A 7,018-nucleotide genomic window follows, 5' to 3' on the forward strand; every position below is an offset into this window, starting at 1 on the left:
CCTTGTGTCTGTACACATGTCTCTGGTCTGGGTCAGGAATCCTGCCCTGTGTGTGTATCTGTGTGTCTGAGCAGGTGGAGATGGGGGCCCCTGTTCTGTGTCGTGATCCCACGGCCACTCTTTATGGTCTGGAGGATGGAAACAGAAATTTATGTGGTTGTGGCCCCGGTCCTGGCCCCCTCAGAGTGGACCCTGTGGCTCAGAGTCCACACTGGATGTGGAGTGCCTGGAGAGCCCTGGAGACTGGTCCCCACTGCTCCCACCAGGACTCAGGCTCCCGGCCCAGACCTTGTCCCCACCTCCTACTCACTGTTCCCTTTTCATCTTCTTTGCCCCACCCCTGTCTTCTATCCCCGGCCATTCTTTCCCTCCTCTCCCTCCCACCTTGTTCTGGCCTCTAAGCCCACGTATATCTCTTCCTAGAACGAAAGGCTCCAGGTATGTAGTGGTAGAGTGCCCAGCAAAGCCTGGGGTTTGTCTTCTGGTCGGAGAGTGTGGATAGGTCAGCTCCACTCTACTTATTCTGTCTCATTCCAAGGAGGGAAGTAATGTCACCCTTGGCAGGGGGGTCCTGGTGGCCATCTGGCACCAGTGTAGAGTAGACTAAAACATTTGGAAACTTCTTGGTCTAGGCAGGGGATATCCATTTCAAAAAGAGCGTGCTGAGGCAGATAACAATGAGCTCATCTGTGAGTGAGGTTAGCTGTGTCGTCTTCCATACTTACCACTCTGTGCCTCAGTTTTCTCATCTGTTAAATAGGAACGATATTAGTCACCCACAGAATTGTTGTGGATTAAATAAGATTACGTTTAAAGTTCTCAACACTATCCCTGGTATGTAGTAGACGTTCAACAGACATGTGCCCCCTTTCTATTTATCAAGCCCAGTAGCCACAACGAGTAGCCCCTGCTCGCAGCAACTACAGAAAGCCCGCGTGCAGCAATGAAGACCCAATGCAGCCAAAAATACGCAAATTAATTTTTAAAAAAGAAAGTATAAGGAGACAAAAGATCCAATTCACAAGAGCAACAACATTACAAAATACCCAGGACTAAACTTAATAAAAAGTACATAAAAGCTACATGAAGAAAACAATAGAACTTTACTGACAGACACATAATAAACTCTGAATAAATATAAAGGCGTATCATGTTCCTGAATTGGAAAGCTCAATATAATATTGAGCAGGGGCTACTCGTTGTGGTGCGTGGGCTTCTCATTGCAGTGGCTTCTCTTGTTGCAGAGCACAGGCTCTAGGCATGCGGGCTTCAGTAGTTGTGGCACGTGGGCTGTAGAGCTCAGGCTCAGTAGTTGTGGTGCATGGGCTTAGGTGCTCTGCGGCATGTGGGTTCTTCCCAGACCAGGGATCGAACCCATGTTCCCTGCATTGGCAGGCGGATTCTTAACCACTGCGCCACCAGGGAAGCCCCTAAGCTAAATGTAATTTAAATCAAAAGTCTAATTCCCCACTCCCTGAACTTGACAAGTCGATTTTTTTTTTTTTTTTTTTTTTGGGCAATGCTGTGTGGCTTGTGAGATCTTAGTTCCCTGACCAGGGATCAAACCTGGGCCAGGGCAGTGAGAGCACTGAGTCCTAACCACTGGACTGCCAGGGAATTACTTTTTAAAGTTTAGGGAAGAATGGGACTTCCCTGGCAGTCCAGTGGTTAAGACTCTGCGCTTCCCCTGCAGGGGACGTGGGTTGGATCCCTGGTTGGGGAACTAAGATACCACATGTGGTGTGGTGTGGCCAAAAAGTAAAAAAAAAAGAAAAAGAGTATATATATATATATAGTTTAGGAGAGAGTAAATACATGATAATAGCTTAGAAGTTTTTGAAAAAGAAGACTAATATAGAGGGAACTTGCCTTGCTAGATTTCAAAATGTTCAATAATGCTTCTGCAATTAGAACAGTGTGATCTTGGTGCAAATTAAAAAATAAATTAATGGAAGAAAATAGAGTCCAGAATAAACTTAGCTATTTGTCAGAATTTGGTATATGATAATAACATATTTTAAAGCAGTAGTAAAGTATAAAAATTCAATAAGTGAACTTGGGATAGTGAGTTTTCCATCTGAAAGAAATAAAATTAAATCTTACTTCATGTTATACATTAAAAAGTCCAAAGCAGAAGCTAACACACCATTGTAAAGCAATTATACTCCAATAAAGATGTTAAAAATAAATTTAAAAAGATCCAGATGGATTAAAGATCTAATGTAAAAGGAAAACCATACAAATAAATAGAAAAATATAGGAGACATTTTTATAATTATGGAATGGAGAATTCATTTTTAAAGCATGATCTCAAGTGCAGAAAACATAAAGAAATGTTTGTTGATTACGTAAATAACTAAATATTTCATTAGGGCAAAATGTACCATAAACGAAGTTGAAAGACAAAAAACAGCCTGGAAGAAAGTTTTGTAACATATGTAACAGACAAAAGGTTAATATTCATAATATATAAAGAGCTCCTCTAAGTAAATAAGAAGAAAGACAGTCTCACAGAAAAATGGACAAAGTACATGAATAAGCAATTCACAGATAAAATGCAAATGGCCAATAAACAAATGAAAAGTTTTCAACTTCATTAAAAATCAAGGAAAGGCAAATGAATTTAGGGGCCAAGGGTCCCAGGGAGACTCTGATGGTTTGGCAGGAGAGACTGGTTTTCACCTTCCTACAGTGAGACTGATGGCTGAGATGAACTTCTTTCCCTCCTGAGACAGGATCCCACCTCTGCCCCAGGAATGGGTGCGGGCTCTGACTCCCTCTTTCCTTTGGGAAGTACTTCCTTATTGCATGCAGTTTGGGAGTAGAAGCAGGAACCTTGGGAATTGAGACTGAAAGGATTTGTGAGGTCATTCTTCTCATTCTCGGCCTCCAGATAGGACCATCCTCTCCTTTTCTCATCCTCTCCAGCCCCTCAGAGTTCTCTCCTAGACCCAGAAAGTCTGTCCTGGTGTCTACCCTCAATTCTAGCTATTGCAAGGTCGGCTCTGCTCCCCTTGGAAGCTGCTTCCATCTGGAGGTTTGGTCCCACACACCCCAGCACCCTAATTTCAGGACCTGCCGATGTAGCTGAGCTGGGCTCTGGCCTGGACGGGCTGTAGCTCGGTGTTTAAACAGACTGGAACCAGGGGAAGATTTGTCTCTCTGGAGACTGGTGGTCAGAACCGGTTCACTGTCTGTTGCTGAGCTCTGCCTAGGGCTGGGATGCTCTGAGCCAATAGCAGCCCTGACTAGGGAGGGAAATCTCTCTGGCCACTGTCTGCCATAGGGCAGTCTGGTGTCCCCAGGGAGAAGGAAGAGTATGTTTCCACTCTTGGGAGTCCCAGGATGCTGGAAGGGGGGGCTCCCTCCTAGCACCCCATGTCAGGACTGGCTATCTTCTGTCTACTTGTGTGTGTGTGTGTGTGTGTGTATGTATGTTTTAAGAGAATGTGAGCTTTTTTTTTTAATTAAAAAAAATATTCATTATTTATTTTTGGCCATTATTTATTTTGGCCATTATTTATTTTTGGCATGTGAGATCTTAGTTCCCTGATCAGGGATCAAACCCGGGCTCATGGCAGTGGAAGCGCAGAATCCTAACCACTGGACAGCCAGGAAATTCCCTGTCTACTTATGTTCATGTGAGCTGAGCTTGTCTTCCAAAAGTGAGTTCCCAAGACTGAGCCTGCCACTTCCCAGGCCTTCCAAGTCTTACTCCATTGGCGTGGAAGACCCTAAGAACATCTGCAGAGGGACAGGGCCCAAGCATGGCTGTCAGGAGGCCCTGAGGCCCGAGGACCCCAGGTCAAGGAAGGGCTGGAGAGGTCTGGAGTTAGTCAGGACGGGCTTCCTGGGGGAGAGCACAGCTCCTTGGCTGTAGATGATCAGAGGAGCACTGGCCAGGGCCGTGGAAGGTGTGTGACAAGGGCGCTGGGTTGGGAGGTCTGAGCCGGTTCTGGGTGGCTGACCCTCTGGGAAATCCAGGGAGTTTCCAAGCCGAGAGCTGTGGGGGGACCAGTGGTGAGGGTTGTAGCTAGAGTCCTGCTGGGTGGGGAGGGCAGGCTTCTCCTGTCTCACCTTAATCCCTCCTGCTGCAGGAGGCATGGTTGTGGAGATGGGGAGGAGCAATGCCGGTGTGTGTGTGTGTGTGTGACTGTGAGTGTGCAAGTATTTACATTTCTGTTACCATGCTCACATGTGCCTCCGTGGGTGTGCATTAAGTCTGTGGAGCTATAATGTGATGCTGGGCGTGTCTGTGACAGAATCTGTGTCTCAGTGTGTGTGAGCTTCTCTGTACTTCTGGGAACACTCAGGTCTGACACTGTGTGCGTGGGCATCCGTGTTTATGTGAGTGTCTGAGTGAGTGTTTGTACAAATGTCTGTGACTGTGTATGTGTGTGTGTGTCCACGAATGACTCTGGGTGTCTGAGGGCTATGAGTACCTGTGAGTGTGTAACTATGTACGCAGGTGTCTGTGCATGTCTATGTGTTGCCCTCTGTGTGACCCAGGAATCAGTGGTTCTCTGTATAGGTGTCTGTGGGTCTCCCCACCTTTAAGAGCAGCTCTTCTGAATCTCTGTCACAATCTTCCCGATCAGGCTGCTCCATCTGCCCCCAACTGCATCCCCTCCTCTCCCCCTTCCTTTCCCTGAGGTTGAGGCTCAGCCTTTTAAGCCCCCTAGAAAAACCTCTTGGCTCTGCTAATCGTGACTAATGGGGCCCAGACTGGGTGGAGGCTGCAGGGGGCACCCTCTCCAGGCTGGCACCCACGAAAACCTCACCCATCCCAGTCCTACCCCATCCCTCACCCTGCACCCCTGGCTGCACTGCCCACCCGCCTGCACAGCTCACCCCTTCCATTTCATGAAGCAGCCTCCCCTCTGAGACTTTGGGGAGACAGGGGAGTCGTGGCCTGAGCCCCCAAGGGGCCTACTCTGGGGTTGAGGATTCTAACCCACAGAGCTTCCCTTGACCTAAAGCCCAAGTCAAGGTTAACCCAGAGAGGGGGATCAATAACCCTACTCCCACCTTCTGCCTCCCCCTAACAAGCACACATGCCAGGTTTCTCCTTAAAAACTTGTCTTGATAGCTCTTTGCTGGGCCTTCTGGCTGCTACGGTTCTCTGGGGCTGGGGCTGGGACTGGCCAGCAGGAAGAGGGGGGAGGGAAACAGGGACATTCCCAGGGCCCTAGGGGACAGGGGCAGGGGAAAACTGGGCCTATCTGATGAGCCTAAAAGGTGACATTGGCTCAAGGTCGCATAGCACTTCACACACAACAGTCTGGAAAAGGGCTTTGAGGGCAGACTTCCCTCCAGGAGCAAGAAGCCCCCCATCCTTCTGATATATTCATTCATTCCTACAACGGTCACCATACCAGGCCCTGTGCTAGGAACTAGGGACACAGCCGCGTCAGGCAGACTGTCCTCAAATTGTTCCGGCCTCATTGATCTGCTCTAGCAACGGGGAGCTCACTACCATAGAAGTTTTTGAGTCCCAGCACTGTGCAGGTTCAGCTCGTAGGAGACACTCAAAACCCCTTGCTACCTTCCTGGAAGCCATGGCGGGAAGGGGTGTGAGTGGCCAGGCAGGGAGGGCATAGACCCCCATCCCCGCAGAGCCCCATCCACCTGCAGCCCAGAGTGTGTGTGTCCAGGAGGGGCTGAGCTGCTAGGCCGCCTGCACACACCTGACCTGGGTTGACGGCCCTTTCTTCAAAGGCCCAGTCCATGCTTCTTTATTGCCCAGCTAATGACAGTGATTAGGACAACAGGGGCCGCCAGCCTCCCGTATGCCCTCCTGCCTGCTGAGGAGGATGGATTCTAAGCACCTGGGGGAAGCCTGTCCTGAGCCCTGCCAGGGCACCCACCATAGCAGACCCCTCCACCCTTAGGCCAGTTTTCATCCACCTCCTCACCTGAGAAGGAAGGCAGGGCCAGCCCAGTCATCCCCTGGGGCTGCTGTGTGGTCTCAGTCCACATCTGGCCCTCTCTGAGCCAGACTGACGGGGAAGTGGAGAGGTCCAAAGGGGAGCTGAGAACAGTGGAGGCCCACGTGTCCCCTAGGAAGCACACCTATCTCTTCCCCAGCCAGGGCTGGACTGTGGGTACCAAACCAGGGTCCCGAAGAAAGTAGCAGCAGAGGGTCCTCCTTGCAGATGGGGCTGGGACTACTCCTTAGGAACCCACTGCGGGTAAGCCACGGTGGAGTCCCACCACTCTGGGCCTGGCCCACTCCCAGTGGAGGGGGCTGTCGCCTGGGGCCTTGGGAGGGTCCGAGTGTGGGTCTGGGTGGGAGCCGTGATTTATGACTGTGCTTCATGAGTGAAGAATGCCAGCCTGGGGGTCTGGGATGGGGGCAGGGCCCCGCTCCTGACACTTCTCATTCTGCTGGATGTCTGGCATGTCCTGTCAGGATCTCCTGTGCCCTGGGGACAGCCATGTTCTCCCCCATGCAGCAGCCCCCTCCCCCAACCCTCAAACCCCCAGCTCTGGGAGCACTGGGTACAGGCCCAGCCCAGAGGGGAAATCCAGAATTAAATCCTTTCTGGTTTTCTTTCTTCACAACTCATTTCCCTGTTTTACGGGGCATGAGAGTGATGGTAAAGATCTCTTTTTATTCTCCCACTGCAGCAGAAGGGACCTCCTGGAAACCTCCATCTAGATGAACTTCCAGCCAGGAAGGGACGTTGAGCTCCCAGGATGGATGGTGGATGTGGTGACATCCTTCCCCACCCCCACCCTGCCTTGCCAGATAAATGAAAACTCTGGAATTCATGAAGGAGGAGAGGCAGAGGAGAGGGGGAGGGGAGGTTGGGAGGCAGAATGATCCAGAGTGCAGTCTGGTCCTGGACTCTGAAGGCCATAGTTTTGAACCTGTTCCTGTGAGTCTCCCCTGTATCCTTCTTGCCGCAGGTTGCCATTTGGGGTGAGGGTCCCTCTTTCTGGGCATCTAGCGTGGGTCAGCCTGCCTCCCCTGGTCTGGTGGGACTGGTTTTTCCAGCTGTGGAGGGGTCTGTGA

This window comes from Pseudorca crassidens, chromosome 19 (assembly GCF_039906515.1).
Source record: "Pseudorca crassidens isolate mPseCra1 chromosome 19, mPseCra1.hap1, whole genome shotgun sequence".
Lineage (NCBI taxonomy): Eukaryota > Metazoa > Chordata > Mammalia > Artiodactyla > Delphinidae > Pseudorca > Pseudorca crassidens.